The 16,320-nt window shown below is 44.5% G+C and overlaps 1 protein-coding gene across 2 annotated transcripts in view; it reads right to left on the bottom strand.

The window, feature by feature from the left end:
- Positions 1-16,320, bottom strand: part of TTC28 (tetratricopeptide repeat domain 28) — a 185,019-nt gene that overhangs the window by 79,203 nt on the left and 89,496 nt on the right. The window lies entirely within an intron of this gene.

The following is a 16,320-nucleotide window of genomic DNA, read 5'->3' on the forward strand; positions in this document are numbered from 1 at the left end:
CCTTGTGCTGGTGGACGCTGGGCTACATGATCACATTCTGGCTTCTTCGGTCATGCTGGCTATAATCAGAAAAATCCAACATCACAGTTTGGTTTATGACTGCCACCCAGTCGCTTATCCCCATGGTGTGATGACTTTCTCAACCTCTGCAAGGCCTCTGAACTGTTCTGAAAACCAGGGATGGTAACTACTATTAAGGCAAAGTTTTCCCCTTGGACTGGGCCAACTACTTATCTACTTATAACCAAATGCTCATTCTTGAGACGTCCATTTCTGTTTGCTTGGCTCACACAGCATACAAATAACTTGCTTCCTTTCCCATCAGTTCTTGCCAATGAGTACAATTTAAACATCTAGTACTAGCAGAGTCCAAAATGTACTGGAAGTTCAAGTTGCAATGAAACATGATGCAAAGATCCAGACAGGAGCCGGGTATATATCACAGAATCATTTAGGTTGGAAAAGACCTTGAAGAACATCAAGTCATATGCACTACTTAGATGGAGGCAAGACACTGATAATTTTGAACATGTTTACAAGAGCGTTTTTCTTTGTTTCTTCCTTTCCAAGGAAACCATTCTTGGGAACGTGCAATACCTTCAGAGTAACTTAAATCTCTTGTCATCATATATTTCCATTTCCACATCAGCAACAACATCAACATGCAGCTGCAAAGCATTCCCAAACAGAGCTTCCGCATCCCCTAAATCGGGATACCAGGAACCTACACGCAAAGCAAGAACTGCAGAAACATGTTCTGCTCACACATAAAGCAATGGCAAAGCCCCAGCTCAAAGGGTATCCACAACTTCCTTGAGAGCTACTGGTTAAGAGATCACAGAAACCACAATCCAATATTTACTCAAAGTACTCAGGTATATTTGTAGCACATACATCTGGACGCTATGTTATAAAAAGGTCTTGAATCTTTAAGCACCTTTGATGCTCATTATTCAGGTTTTATCTTCATGTCCCGTTAATACCTTTCTGATGCAAACTTTGCTGCACTTCTGGTTCATTCAAAGCTATTTCAATAGCACAAATAAAGCTGTCAGAACAGAAGATAAAACATTGTTTGCATCTCTTTAAAAGTGCTTTAAGAACATAATACTGCTCCTTGAGACTGGCTCCTAGTATTGCTTTCATGGATAAGACCTCATCACTTTTTCTTTTCACCTGTAATAGAAACCTGCGCTCAAGATACATTAAGTATACATCTGTGGAAGTCTTTTTACATAAACAGGATAAATCTCCAATTAATAGCCAAACTGGTATTTCATTAGAGCTTTCAGACACTTTTGGAATCCAGTCCAGGGAGGCAGAGATTAAGGAAAATCAGAAATGACATGAGAAATTTATAGACATGAATATTTAATTTCTTTTCCATTAGTAAGCCTTGATTGTAGAACCACTTTTAATGAATTCAATGAAAGCAAAATTCTTTTCATTAACCTCTAGTATAAATGTGTTCTTATTGAACCAAACAAGCTATTGTACTGGAAACCCAATTCAATGTTAATTAGATTACTAGCATGAAGCTTTAAATCAAAGAAAATACAACGAACTAACAACATGCAGTGGCCATCAAGCATGAGTCCTCCCAGCAGTGAGTGAGCTGTCACCTAAATCATGGCATACACTTTTAAGTCCTTTTTTTCCCCCAGTATTATCATTTAATGACTTTCTTTACCACCTGATGACAGAGGCAGTTTGATGCAGCACATCTTTGATGGGGACCTTCCCAGCCGACAAGGCTGGTCCAGGACAAATGTGTCTGCCTGAATCAGTTATCAAGGATAAGGGCACAAATACGCAGCAGCCAGCAAGGAAACTTGATATCGTGTGTAGGCATCTCCAACATCTCACGCTTTACAGGAAGGTAGGAGCTTGCCATCTCTGCTCTCAGAACGCATATTACCAGGACAGATGGCACATCAGGGAAGATGCAGCTTCCTCACCACTGCAGACAGTCAGCTATGCCCAGAAACCCAAAATTCACTTGTATACAAGTTTTCAAGGAAAAGGCAGGAGGGAGATGGATGCTACAGGCAATGCAGACAAGCCTCCCACAGCCTACAGAAGACAGGAATACTATGGCTTCTGTTTCCAAGGGTCAGAAGGGACCACGCAGTGCAATCCTCTCTCACATCCCATCCTATACGCACAACGGCTGTAGGACAGCAAGTAACATACTCTTCAACTACAGGTACAGCAACAACTAGCTTTCATGTCTCCCATGAAGGAAAATGGCCCCTGTGAGGTAAATGGATAAAAGCCAAGCTAAACAAAACACAGGTGAAGCCTCTGCTCTACTTCCAGTTCTTGTACAGAAATCCAAGTGAACATCAGTTCCCAGCTGGAGAAAACACACCACAGGTGCAACATCACAAAGCGGGGAGGTGAGAGGAAAGAAAAGCCTGGCCACAAGTCTCAGAGCACCTTGCAGAGGAGCAACAGGTTTTGCTCACTATTGCCCACCCAAGAACTCCAACAGCCTTGCTGCAAGAGAAGGGCCCTGCCCTGGGATGCACCAGTGGCTGCAGCAGGGACACTGGTTTCTAGCACCTGCCCATGCGACCCTGTCACTTCTGTGGAGCACTGAGCACATCTCAAATGCTGTGACAACAGGGTCATCATCCCCCGAGCTCTGCATACAGAGGAGACACCACAGGCTCCAGATGAGAGAAGAAGAGACCGGGACGAGATTCACAAACACCATGCAGTTCAGTACCGTGCATTTCCAGCATCCTTTCTGGAAAGTGTTTTTGTTCCCTCCCCACATGTATTCCTGGAAATCCCCCCTGGAAACGACTTCATTTGAATACAAATGCAGCATTCAGAGCCCAAAAGAAAAACCTATTAATCGTAACTGAAAGGAAGATTTTGGCCAATTTTTCTCCTGCAAAAACCCTTTCCTTCCTTTCTCCTCCAGCTTCCAGTGTATACAGAACGCTCTCCACACATTGTGTTATCCAGAGACCTTTAACAAAATAAATAAAAAGCATTCACATCACCTATTTCCTCCCCTAGAGGCATTCACAAGTTAGTTTAGCATTGGAATGAAGACACCGTATCAAGGGAAAAAATCTGCAAAGAGGAAATGGTGAGAATCACCCTTTGGAAGAGGAGAGGAAAAGGAAAGGCAGGGAGCCAGCAGCTGCAGCTGAAGAAATGAGACAAGGAGCGGCTTTCCAGTCCCGACACAGACAGAGTCTTCCCACGCTTCAGCGAACTTTACATTTTTAATCACACTATGTGAAGATAGAAGAGGACTCACTCTACAGTAAAAGTTACATTAATTTTCCAGTGATCCCAGGTAAGAAAAAACTATTGATTCCTTTTCAGAAGATTAAAGCAACAAGTGAATGATGAAGACAAATGAACAGCAGGTGCTTTCTAACCTGTGGCTCTTTGCATCCTCAATGTAATACAAAGGGCTGGAACAATCTTTTTCAATCTCTGCATCATATGTTCCAGGAAACTGTGCAAAAAGGAAGTCTCACTCTCAGCTGAATTTTGGCACTAGATGCACCTCCCTCAGTGGGAAAAATTTTCTGCTCTCCTCGTGTTAGCATGATCGAGCACGTGCTCTGCTGTTCCTGTCTCCAGATTCACTAGCATGCCACAGACTAACAGCACCTGCAGCCAGAGCCAACTCAGGTTCTGCGCAGTGCAGCTACTGGCATCTCCACTGCCAGCCCCTGGAATAAGAGCACGGAGAGCGGGGATACAGCACTACCAGCAGGAGCCTTCTGGGAAGGGAAGAGGATTAAAAGGTAAAAGGCAGCTCTACGAAACGGTGGATCTTATCAAGTCACTGATACTGAGTTAGAGAGGTTGTTGGCGAGTAATCCCATGCACCTATGGATCTTTAGTTCTGGGAAACCAGATCATACTGCAGTCTCATACAGTCATTTTTTAGTCCACTGGACTACTAGCCTCCCTTCAGCCAGTTTAAAGATTTCATATAGCCAAGTGGAGATGGCCTGGGAAGGAGGACAGGGAATAATTAGTGCTTTTTATCCATAATACCATTGAAAGCACTGTTGACATTCTGGGAGCAAAAAGAAATTATTCTAATTAATTAACTTGCAAAATATATTTGGCACTCAAGACTTCAAAGCCATGTAGAAAATTGGCCCTGTAACAGAGGCTGTTCATACAGCAAGTCCAAGCACAGAATGCCAGTGATGTGAAGTTGCATTGCACAGGACCCATCCAAATGGTAACAGGTCTTCCCGCCTCATTCACATTTTGCCCCCCCCCCCCCCCCCCCCTTTTTTTGGATTTGCCTTTTTGCCCCATGCTTTTCAGGACATGCCGTGTTTTCATGGCAACAACATGATTTTTAATGCTTTTCTATACTATCAACTTAATTTTCGAAAAACTGTATAAACAAGAGAACATGAAAGAAGACCTTCCTAATCGGACGCTCGTTTTGTGGAGGTGGCTGATGGTTGAGCTGCAGCAGTCAATGTCTGCCTAATCAGGCACAATCTCTTTCTACAATTCTAAGCACGAGTCCCATTTGTTCTGCTCAATTTATCGACCAGTGTAGTTTCTGTGCAGGCTAGTATTTTTCATCTATGTTTATTACAGCCCATCTACTGCACAAGGAGAATTTCTATCTGTCCTACTAGAGCTGCGCACTGGACTGACTGCTGCAGTGTCCAGGCAATGCAAATACAAACATGCTTGTTAGTTTTTTGCTCCTCGTTATCTGAGATCCCATCTAGATAACTGTCTAGACCCTGAATATTAGCTTTTCACGTGCAATCTGAAACAGGATTAGAATGTAAATGCCATCACTGAAATAGCTGATATTAAGAGCGGTTCTGAAATTTTTATTAACCTTTCTAATATCAATACGCAAGAACTGTTTAGGCAGAGCAACAGTAATTGGTTTATAATTAACACCAAACATGCAATGAAGATAAAAATACAGTACAAAGAAACAGCATTTATGAATGTGAATGGGACCTCTATGTTTTCCAGGATTTTGCTAAATAAAAACAAGCCCAGTAAAGGAAGCCTAAAACAACTCGATGCTTTTCTTAGTGGGTAAGTAATTTTTTGGACCAGGGATCTGGGCAAATACTCATGCTGTACTGGCATCTGTAGCAGGCTCTGGTACAACTCTTTGGGCTCATACCATTTTTCCCTGTAGAATCCATGGCAATAAATCGTTCAGATCCTTAGTGCATCTCATATGCAACACTTGCAAGAGTTAGAGGGAAGCAGCAGCCGCAGGAGTTCAGTCCTGTCTTACCACAGTCTCTGGTAAATCTGAAGCATGAGCTCATGTTTCTGGAATATGATTTAGTACCAGGGTACAAGCATTCTTCTAACAGTAGTCTTTATAGTCTTTACTGGGTGGGATGGTATACTGTTTATAAATATTTTAAAACAGCTAGAAGTGGGGGATTAACTGGCATGTACGAGCCCTGTGAGAGCGCACTGTCACGCAGCTGCCTTAGGACACATTGAGATAGCCAGGCAGAAAACCGGGAGCCCTACCTTGCTCCCTGAAGTAGGGTAACCCTTTCAAGAGTTTTACGCACAGCAGACCACACGTACACAGCTGATCCCTCCAAGCACTCCAGCAGAGATCCTGCTGGCCGCAGGCTGCCCACAAGGAGCGCAGCAACAAAGACTATCCCAGCTTCGGGATCTCCATCTGCCGAGGGTCAGGCTCCCCCCTGCCTCCACTGACACCCAGGGACTCCCGCATCTCCATCTGCACCTCCTCCCCTCTCTGCACAACCCCCTTTCTGCAGGTGGTCCCTTTGCCATTGTACACAGCAACACCACACTGCCTTTCTGTGCCCACGCCGCCTTCCTAGGGCTCATCTGATAATTTTGTCATCAAACTTCACGCTCAGAGACTCATTTACATAATGAATTGCTGGCTGATTTGTAACTGGATAATGGAGACAGAAGAACGAAACTGGAATGGCATCAGAAGAACCTGGAGCAGAAAATTACTGTCAAACAAACATGGAAAACTTGAAGAAAAAGGAAAAAAAAAGCCTCAGCCTTAGACAAAGACTCCCATTGTACACAGGAGGAAATTCAAAACACGTTTATATTCACATCGGGTTCGGACCCTGGACAACCCGCTATCTGGACAGGAAAGGCAAACACATAGAAAACGCTTTTTCTACAATGTTGTCTTGATTTGCCAGATCAGGAGATTATGCCAAAAATAGCACGAATAATCCGTGACGCATTTAATTGGCCTGTCCTGAGTCTGCAGAACGCATCCTGGACAGACGGACCCACTGCCCCGCGTGGTACTGCTTGGCGTCCACCCGCCAGCTCCCTCAGTGCAGCCCACGCGAGCCAGGCCAGCGGCTGACGAATACGACACGTGTGACGAACGAAAAGGAGGGAAATGTGGGAATGGCTTCTTGGGGCCGAGCACCAGGTTGAATCTTTCCTCTCCCCTTGTAACTGCTTTACAGCCAAATTTTAGAGAAAAATACAGGACGAGTCTCTGCTGTGGGATTCCAGGAATGTGAGGAGAGGGAAGAATGTGCTTTAATTCAGAACACATGCAGCACATGCATAAATACTGGTTGCCGTCCATATGAATTGAACTCCCGCTTTCACAAAGTGAAGGCTGCACCCTAGATAACAATTTTCTTTCACGGTCCATATGCTCGGCTGGCACCTGAGCCACTCTCGTAGCCTGTCCTAAAGAACAAGCAGAGATCTGACAAATTTATTGTCTCTGCAGCATAACTTCTTTATCTTCTACCCATTTCCACGGTGTCTCTTACAGGAACTACGCTACTTGGAAACAGAAATTTCCTCTAAGCCTCACTGAGCCTATGCAGAAAAACAAGATGGGGGGGGTGGGGTGGGGTGTAAAATACCATGCCTTGTTTTATTCAAAGAGCATTTAATTATTCTTATTAATTGTGCTTCCACTATCTCCAGTGGGACACCGTGCACAGATCACTTGCCCACCTGAATTAAATGCAATCATCAGTAATAAAGAGTCAAATCCTTGCTTAGTTGTATTGGTTAGCACAGAAGTTAACAGCCCAGCTTTACATATAGCTTATTGTTGTTGCTCCATTCTTACCCGCTCCAGGCTCGTTTTAAGGAACAATGGCTACAATTTAGATCCTCTCTTCAGAGGACATCCCCCACCTTTCCTAACAGCGCATCATAACAGACAATATTGCTGTCTTTATCAGCTACAGCCCTTAAGCCGTATTTGATAGCAAGAACTCGCCGTAAGTGGGGAAAAGTGCTCTAGACGAGTAACAACCAATCTGTTGATACCCAAATACAGCACAGGGAAAGCACAACCAGCCTCTTGTGTTAAAGGCTGACAGGCACATATGCAAGTACAGCATCTTCTAGAACTCCTCTGCAAGTCAACAGGGACAAAGTTTTGCCCAATTTCTGGCTAAACAACTTGGTTTAGAAATTGCAGAAGAAAAGATAAGCCACCTTTCACCCTGCTCAGAAGTAACACCAATCTTGGTAAGATATTATTGGAGATTTAATAGATACAGAATTACACAAAACTTAAAATAAATGGATTAGATGACACCTGTAGGCTGCTTCTCAGTGGAGCCTGGGGCAGTGGCAGGACTGTTTTTAGCACCATATTACCTAGTGCTTTGTTTAGTTTCAGCACTGTACCATGATTTAAATTGTATTAACATTTGATATTTAACTGCCAGTGTACATCTGCACACAATTCTCCCAATTCTAACATGCTGAAAGTGTTAAGAACCTTTGCAGAGCTCAAGAATATACAAACATATGCTACTATTTGTTCTTAGACCCTTAAAAGCAAAAACAAATGAAAAAGCAGTACAAAGGGAAAAGAGGGAGTAATAAAAATCATGTCCTAAACTGGAAGACATCCACCACGAGAACTCTCTTCGCTATTCAGCTTGAGTGTTACCAGCACAGACTTTCATTGTCTCACTTCAAATTACTCATTTGAGTAGCAGCTCAAATGACTGCGCCCCCTCTTCAGCATTTCTCCATTTTGCACGCTGGCAGGCTGTGCAAGTTTAGGTGGATCACACTGAAAACCCACAATAAAATCCAGAAATGAGACACTAAAGCATCTGGTCAGCCCACAGTCATGAGGCTTGGCCCTCACAACAAATCCAGCGGGGGATATTTCAAAGATCCATGTTAGCTAATGCAGCACTCATGGACTGGACAGACAGTCCTGCCATAGGTGATCTGGATTCAGAGTTCAGACAATAGGTCTTTCCCCAGCTGCGCAACTGCTGATTAAAGGAACATTGTGCAATGATTTGTAATTCCCATCTTGCAGTGATGACCAAAATCCTGACATCTGGACGTAAGAATAAATAATACTATGGTTGTTGTTGTCAGCCTTACTCTGTTCTTTCTAGGCCAGCAACTCCAGCAGACAACATTAATGGCACATCTGCCTATCCAGCTGAGGTGCGGCACACAGTTACCAGCTAGCTCTCCGGCCAAGGGAGCACTCAGCTCCAGCAGCACACAAACCACAGGACAACACACTCGAGTGGCACCCTCGTGGGAAAACACTGGCAAGCATCCGACAGCAAAGCCTCCCTTCAGTCTCACAGTATGCAGAGGCCAGACACCCTGCAGGTGAGTGTCTCCTATGCAATGGTACTTGAATTACCAGGAGAGAGACAAATTTATTACAATCCCTGTCACCCCTGAGGCAGCGCTCAGGCTGCCTACATGGAAGCCATCAACAGACCATCTTATCCAAAACCACAGCCAACTGGCTTTGCAACTGGCCTCCTTCTGCATCCCCACTCCCCAGCAGGACGCGTCCTGCTACCCCCAGCTCCTCTTCTGCACAGCAGGTGGGTCCTGGCAGTTTGGTCTCTCAAAACTACCTCCACACTTTTGGTTTTCTCCAAATCCAGGTACCTCCTCCTCTGCCCAGAAGACTGGACCCTCTTGGCTTCACACTCCGTCTGTAAAATCCCTCCATGCCTTGCACTTCTCTATTATCCGTGGTACACTGGCCTGTTTTCGGCTGCTGTTTAACTGCTGCCATTCTCAAAACCATTTAGGGTTGTTTTGGAAATGCACGCACTTGTCCTCACTGAAGTAAACTGAGATAAAATGGGATTTGCCAAAAATCAAAGCTGGAAGGCAGAGACAGTGACTTGCATACCAGCAATTTGGAACTAGAAAGTGCCATCTCTAATTTTGCGTCCAATTACCAATAAAACATTTGTTTTCTGTCAGCCTTCTCCTGCTTTGTGATTTTAGCTGTAATCTCTGAACCCAAGTGTGCTTATGTCTAACAGCCGTAAGAGCTGGCTATTCTAAAAAAGATGGAAAGTGAAGGTCTCCTCAGGTACAGATCGCCTAGTCACATCAGCAGGTATGAGGACTTTGGCCGTTTACAGAGGCACTTAACCAAGTTGAGTACGGAATCGTGCCAGATTTCAGATGGCTAAAATCCGGTTATTACAAAGGGAAAGTACTGAAGTCATTGCAAAGACTAGCTCGTCTGGCAAGATTTAGCTGTGATAAAAAGACAAATGACTTTTTTCTTAGCCATAAAGACAATCAGAGAGAGAAAAGCTCCAGTTACAGTGAAATTTCTATTTCCTTCTCAGCATTACAGCAGAGGTAACTAAAGTCCCTTTGAAAACCACAGCTGCCTACCTGGACTGGTTTTAATAACAAATATTTCTGACAAAACAAAACACATGTTTAATGCACTCACTCAGTAGAAATCTTAGGCTAGCCATAAAGCTGATGCTGTGAATAGTCTTTCACTCCATTTAACAGCAATTAAAAGCCACAGGCAGGGAAGACAGTTGCCTGTTTTTTTTTTTTAAATGTTTCTAGCAGACCCTTAGCTTTTCTCTGAATCTCAAACTTAGTATCTGAGGATTCTTGTTTCTCTTGCTGAGTCACTCTGATACGAAATATCTGAACTCTGAATGAAGATGCATGACAGCTATTAGTGAATTTGGGTGGCAAGTCCAACCGGTTAGCTCCAGCTAAGGCACACAAAGCTCAGTCTCTCCAGAAGAAAGAGAAGAGAGTGGGAGGTACAGATTCTGCAGGAAATGCCCAGGAACAGCCAAGTCTCAGCACAGTATGTTTTACTTATATTGCAGTTATCATTAATTATGAGGTTAGGAAGAGGATAAGCACAATCTTAAGACAATGCCTATTTGCCTTAACTCAGGTAGAATACAATCTGATTCTACCCTTGCTTGTTTTAATGTCTGCAGTCAGATCTAAACTATTTAGCAGGTGAAAATTAGGAGAAACAACTACTAGAAACAAATCACAAGACACAGTAGAGACAAAGGTCCTTGGGAATCTACCTTTCAAAGGAAGATCAGTCGAGTGTCCCTCACCTTCTTTGCTACATGCTCTACCATCTAGATTCAAGCCCAACCACAAAGCCATTTCAGGCATTTTGATTTCAATTCAAAGAAACAAAGCAACTTTTGGCCAGAGGAAGCAACATGGCCAGACTGCACAAAGTGAACGAGCAGCGCTGCAGAAAGGACCCAGGAGTCTGGACTCAACAACGGGCAGCTCTTAAAAAGCTCTGAGCAAAACTAAAAACTTTGGCTCCAAAAAAAGCCTTCATTTTATCGTGCCCATCAAGCACTATTGAAAATAATCACTTCTGAGTGACAATAACAACACCTGCCCAAGAACACAACCATGGTAGGTGTGTACCTGGATCCATGCAACAGTCGTGATTTGTTTCCTAGTGAACAGTGAAAGTTACTGTTACCCACCCAACATGTAGCTGAATCAGCTAAGCTGATGAGCACATGGAAACGGCGCGGTTACGTGCTCAGGAGGCAGGAAGGCTGTGGAGGGGAGCGACAGCCCGTGGACAGCTTCAGCTCTGCTGGGTCTCTCTGGAGCACTGGAAAGGACTTCTCCTAACAGAGGTAATTTCTGCACAGAGCTTCTATCTCCAGGCATCTCCTCCAGCAACAGAGTTGTTCAAGATCATGAAGTTTTGTTTTCACGTAAGTGATGAAATCAGTTTAACCTTGTGAAAGCACCTTTAGGCTATAAGAGCAGACTTTCCAGAAGCACTATAGCACCATGTACAGTAAAGGTCAGGCAATGAGACAGATACCAACATTTTTAATCTACTTCCTATTGTTTGTAAGACACTTTGGTATGGTTACGCCAAAGTGTTACAAAACAGAAGACTGGCTAGATGGGCTGTGGAAAAGCAGCATAACGGATCTCCACAGCTTTGTAGTTTTCCTTTGGCTATGGCAAAAAGATAGGGCTCAAAATTAGTTCAGGATACTGAACCACCTGCAGAAACTAACACGGCAGCAGCTCAGCGTTCCTCCCCTTCAACTGCATGACCGAGTCTGGCCACATCACCTAGCAAACGGTTATTTGTCAACCATCTTACAAACTTAACTCGGACACGTAAAAGATCATCTGTTCAAAGTTGGCTAGTAGGAAAATTAAGATTACTAATTACATATGCTGCCATCAGCTTATGGTTTCAACACCACAACTTTGTGGCTTAAATGAACACTGGGTAATCAAATGTCATCTTCCTGAAGCATCCCATCTGGAAATCTGAATCAGACGCGAAGGAGAGGTGACAGCTCAGCATTTCCATGATGTACATGTTCACTGACATCCCCAAAGCGTCCGATGCAGACTCCTTCCAACCTCCTGCCAAGGTACAGCCTCCAAGCAAGCACTGCAGGAGCACGGGGGACTTCTGGGGTCATCCAGCAAGTTCGCTCCTCATTTTCACCTGGAAGTATTTCCTTCAGGATTGTTAAGAGAGAGGTGCATAGATATTAGGTGTAGCACTCAACAGTAGAGTGAAAAGATCCAGCAGAAATCCCCTGAGATTTCATTAAAGCTGCCACAGTTCTAAGTTTGTATAAAAAGGGGGGGAGAGGGAGGTTTAGAGAAACAGGTCCTTGCCTTACCAATGTATTTTATCCAAATGACTCAAAACCTCCGTAACTGCTGAAAGTCAGATAAACTTTAATCAGCATCAAATGTAAACAGCAATTTGAATGTCAAAAGAGTTAGTGCATTATAGTATTTTAAACAGGCATTTCAGGTTTTTAACACAGACGGTCTTCCCAACATGTAAGACACATTCCATTGAAACAACAGCTCTGCATACAACCAAATAGTCACAGAGGTGCAAGGATGCTGGAACGCACCCTGAGAGCCTCCAGAATTATGGCGGGCTTTGTTGTAAACAAGCCCTGAAGCCATTTCCCTAGCATACACCTCCATGGGTCCATTCTAAAGATTGCCTTGATCTTGAGTTACATCCCTATCTCAGAATAGAAACAAGTGAAGGAAAAAAAAAAAAAAAATCAGAACAGTACAATCTCCAAGAGCCATCAAAATGGAAGACAAAAGTAAGATTAAATACACAGCAGTAAAGGCACAGGATAATGGTGACTTGTAATGTATTCACACCCAGGTGGCTGCAGTGTACCCTGCAGGATGGAGCTTGTCCATACCCTTGGAAAAGTACCTCGTGCTCAGGAGGGCTGTGACAAAGCACACATCTACTGCAGACATGGGCTCCTGCCTCCTGGCTCACAGTCCCCCGTCCCGTCCCGTCCCAACCCCCATCTGCACTCACTCAGCACCGCCTGCCAAGAAGGACAAAGCTGATGATGGGGGAAAGGGGAAAAATCAAATTTGCAAAAGTACTAAATCTATAAATCTCTTTGGCCAAGGTGAACGTGGGAAAAATTCTTCAGGAGGGGCGTCACATTTAGCAAGGTTTGCCAGATCATTACTCTTGTAATGCAAAGGGGAGAAACAGCAACACCATGTTTCCTTATAATGACTCACCTCCTTTATCACAGATCTCTGAAGCACCAAGTAATTTAGTAGTTGCTATGGAAACTGCTAGTTTTATTGAACAGCCCTGAAGGGGTCAAGAGGTACCATCAAACTGGCCAATTGTAAATTATTTCCCTGCTAAACATCTGCTTCATTTTAGTTGCTCTACCACTTCTCTGTTTTGTTGTTAGAACAGTATTTGGACTGACTCCAGAAGAGGTGTCATTCTTCAGCAGGGCTGCAACAGGTAAGTCCAAAAATAGCAATTTTCATGCTCTAATACACTGTAAAATCCTTCATACAAAGGAGCCATACTGAGGGCAGACTGGCTAAGGGACTGTGGACTATTCCTTCTCCCACACATCAGCACTGACCTGAGACAGTGGGAGCAAGCATGAGGAGTTAGTTTTCACCATGATCCCCAGAGGCTTCACATTGCTGCTTACAACAGCCATGAAATGAACACCCTACCAGACTGATCCACTTGTGCCTTCAGAGAAGGAACGACACAGAGCAGTAGGAGGGCCCACCCCAGTGCTCAGCTTCGTAACCCTGAGATGGGACGGTCTCCCTTGCTAGCATGGGTCTGTGCTCTAGGACCACAAAACACTACCTTGCCTGCACTGGACTACCAGAAAACAACATAATCTACCTTCCTTTATTCATCACACAGAAATTAACACCTGAAATTACAAACGCCAGCTAGCAGCATCTATTCCTACAGGCAAGGAGAACAGCAAGAGTACTGGCCGTGTTTCTAACTTTGCTATTGAACTCACTAGATTTGTTTCAGTCCCACGAAAGTGCCTTGCTTCCCAAATTCCTTATTATCCCCATTTCTTGAATGTGTCTATTGTAAACCCGAAAGCATCAGCAAAAAGTAACAAGTGTAGGAGCAAGGTTTCTTCTGTGGAGGATGCAAACAGCTTTTCAACACAGAGGCACTCCCTGCTGCTTTTCCACAGACAGAATGCTGCCCTAGGCGGCATCACCTGGAAATCCTTATTCCAATATCTTGCACCTTCAAGCTACAACTGTACTTAATTCAAATAACTGGGGTGGGCAGGAGAGAACATTTTATTATAGAACATACCTGAATTTAAGAGGCTGCACGCTCTCTAATGACAACCACGCCCAAGCTCCTTGCCCAGGGCAAGCCAGTAAAGGGCAGGCTCTGTTCCTTCCCTGCATGTTCTCTCCATTCTTCACTTGGCTGAAAATATCCAAGCGATGACAAAGAAAGCAAAAGCTACATCTGTGTAGACAAGTTCTGGTCTTTCTCACATATCCTGTGAACTCCATTACTTCTGTAAAGTCCTGGCTTGGAAGAAAATACTCTAAACTGAGGCATTTGGCATGCCTTGGTATGGAGACTCCAGCCCTTATTCAGACTTTCCATCCCAAGGAGCCCCAGGAGAAACAAAGACATTTCGCTGTACATTCACAGGAGAAATTTCCCCTTCGTCAGGTGGTGAGTTCGTAATATTAATCTTGGTTCTCTTTTCTAAAATTATCCACCACGCACTATGACTTCCACACACCACAAGACAGCACATCCTTAGCACTGCTCTGCTGGGACACACGCAGAGAAAAGAGAGCGGGAATGAGCTCTTTGCAATGGCCGCTGCCGCAGCCTCAGGCAGGGCTGGTGAGGACTAGTGCCTCTCACAATGCTGGGGCCTTCCTGCTTGCAGAGCCTAAGTCTGGACTCCTGAGAAAATGATCAGTGGACGAGTCCATTCAGATCAGGCCTCTACCCCTAAGTGCGCACACTCAAATTCTTGCATTATCATACTTTTAAGACTTATAATCACAGTCTGAAGTCTCTTTGGAAAGCAGATCCCCCAGTGACTTGTGTGACATTCTTTAAAAAACCTCCCCACCCAATGAAGACTAACAATTTTAACAGGAGTCTCACAACTGCTCTGTCCCTTGAAGGCAGTAAGTTGCTTGCACAGCTCAAGGGCACGAGGTATGCCCTACGCACATCTTTTCTCTTCTGTGACTGGCACCATGTCACTCCCAGTCTGCAACAAACGCCATCAGCTAACCCCTGAAACATGCAACAGTGCAAGGGACAGGCTCGAGTACAGGGTGCATGGCTGGAAGTTTCTTAGAGAGAAGGGACAAAGTGCGCACTTGGTTCTTTCTGTTAACAAACGGGCTCTTCCCAGAATGAGGGGCCTCATGGCAGGTGGAGGAAGGAGCAAAACTTAGGTCAAGTGAGAGAAGTCCAAAAAGGTGCAGACGGTAAAGGAAGGGACTGTCTTCTCATAGTTGCTTGTAATGCTAGGACTGTACAGAACCTGCAAATCATGCAAATACAGCTACAAATACACCAAAACCAACGAGGAACATTAATGTGCCACATGACAGCTAACAGGAATTCATCACATTTGGACTCTGATGCAGGCAGGTGCCAGGTGGCAGAAAAGCTTCCCCACGTACAAATACAGCGGGATGTGCCCGGCAAAGAGAGGTCACGCACCTCCAGAGGCATGGACTCGGGAATGCTGAAGGAGAAAGCCAGATGCTGCCTTCCCCAGGGGCAAAGCTGGGCCAGAGGACAGTAAGTCCCAGTTCATTGAAGCTGCTCAACAATGGCATGATCTCAAGTGTTACTTCTCACCCAACTAACAGACACAGCAACTGCCCCTACAAAACCAACAGCGTGAGGTTTTTGGTACTGAGGATCCATTCGGCATTCAGCAACTAAATAGCCTGCGATAACAGCCACTGCACAACCGGCTCTTGCTTCAACCAGGAGTCCCTCAGGACAGGCAGATACGAAGCAGGCCCTCAAGTGCAAGGCACACACCAGCTGCGGAGACCTCATCAGCAGTGCTCCTGAGGATAAGCCCTTCGTTAACTACTTCTTGCAACTTCCTCTTCCACTGGCCTCTATTTTGGCATTTCCACAGGAGCTTTTCTGAGAAGCAGTATGCTGCTGTTTCACTGCAGCACTCTTGCAGGATAAATGCAGCCATGGTGAAAACTAAAATGTATCTCCATGGAAGGAGTAAGTTAATAATACAGTTTGCTGAGGAAATCTCCAGACAATAGGGGTGGCTGTGGCCTCTTCACTTTATGTGAACTATGAAAATTTTAATAACCTTGGGCAAGATGTTTAAGACCGTAGGCAACAGGAAAATTTCCTCCACAAGATACCAAGAAAAAGCCACGAGAACAAAGAGCAGAAAGCGCTGTCTGCTGCTTGCCACCAGCCTGCAACTCCATCAGGGTGCCAGGAGGTGAACAAGCAGGCTTAGTGAATAATTGAAGACACAATAATGAAACGTCAGAATGTCGGAGACACAGTTTTGTAGGTTTTGTAGGTTTTATCATGAAGCCTTTGAATTCCCAAATAAGACACAGTGAATAATTTATCCCTGTGTCAATACTGGGTCAGCAGCTGTTCACTCATAGCTAATGATGGTCCAACACGCTTCAAGACACTTGAATGGGTCTGAACAGATTAATGAGCAGGGTCCAGAG

The sequence above is a fragment of the Platalea leucorodia genome (assembly GCF_965183815.1).
Source record: "Platalea leucorodia genome assembly, chromosome: 12".
NCBI lineage: Eukaryota > Metazoa > Chordata > Aves > Pelecaniformes > Threskiornithidae > Platalea > Platalea leucorodia.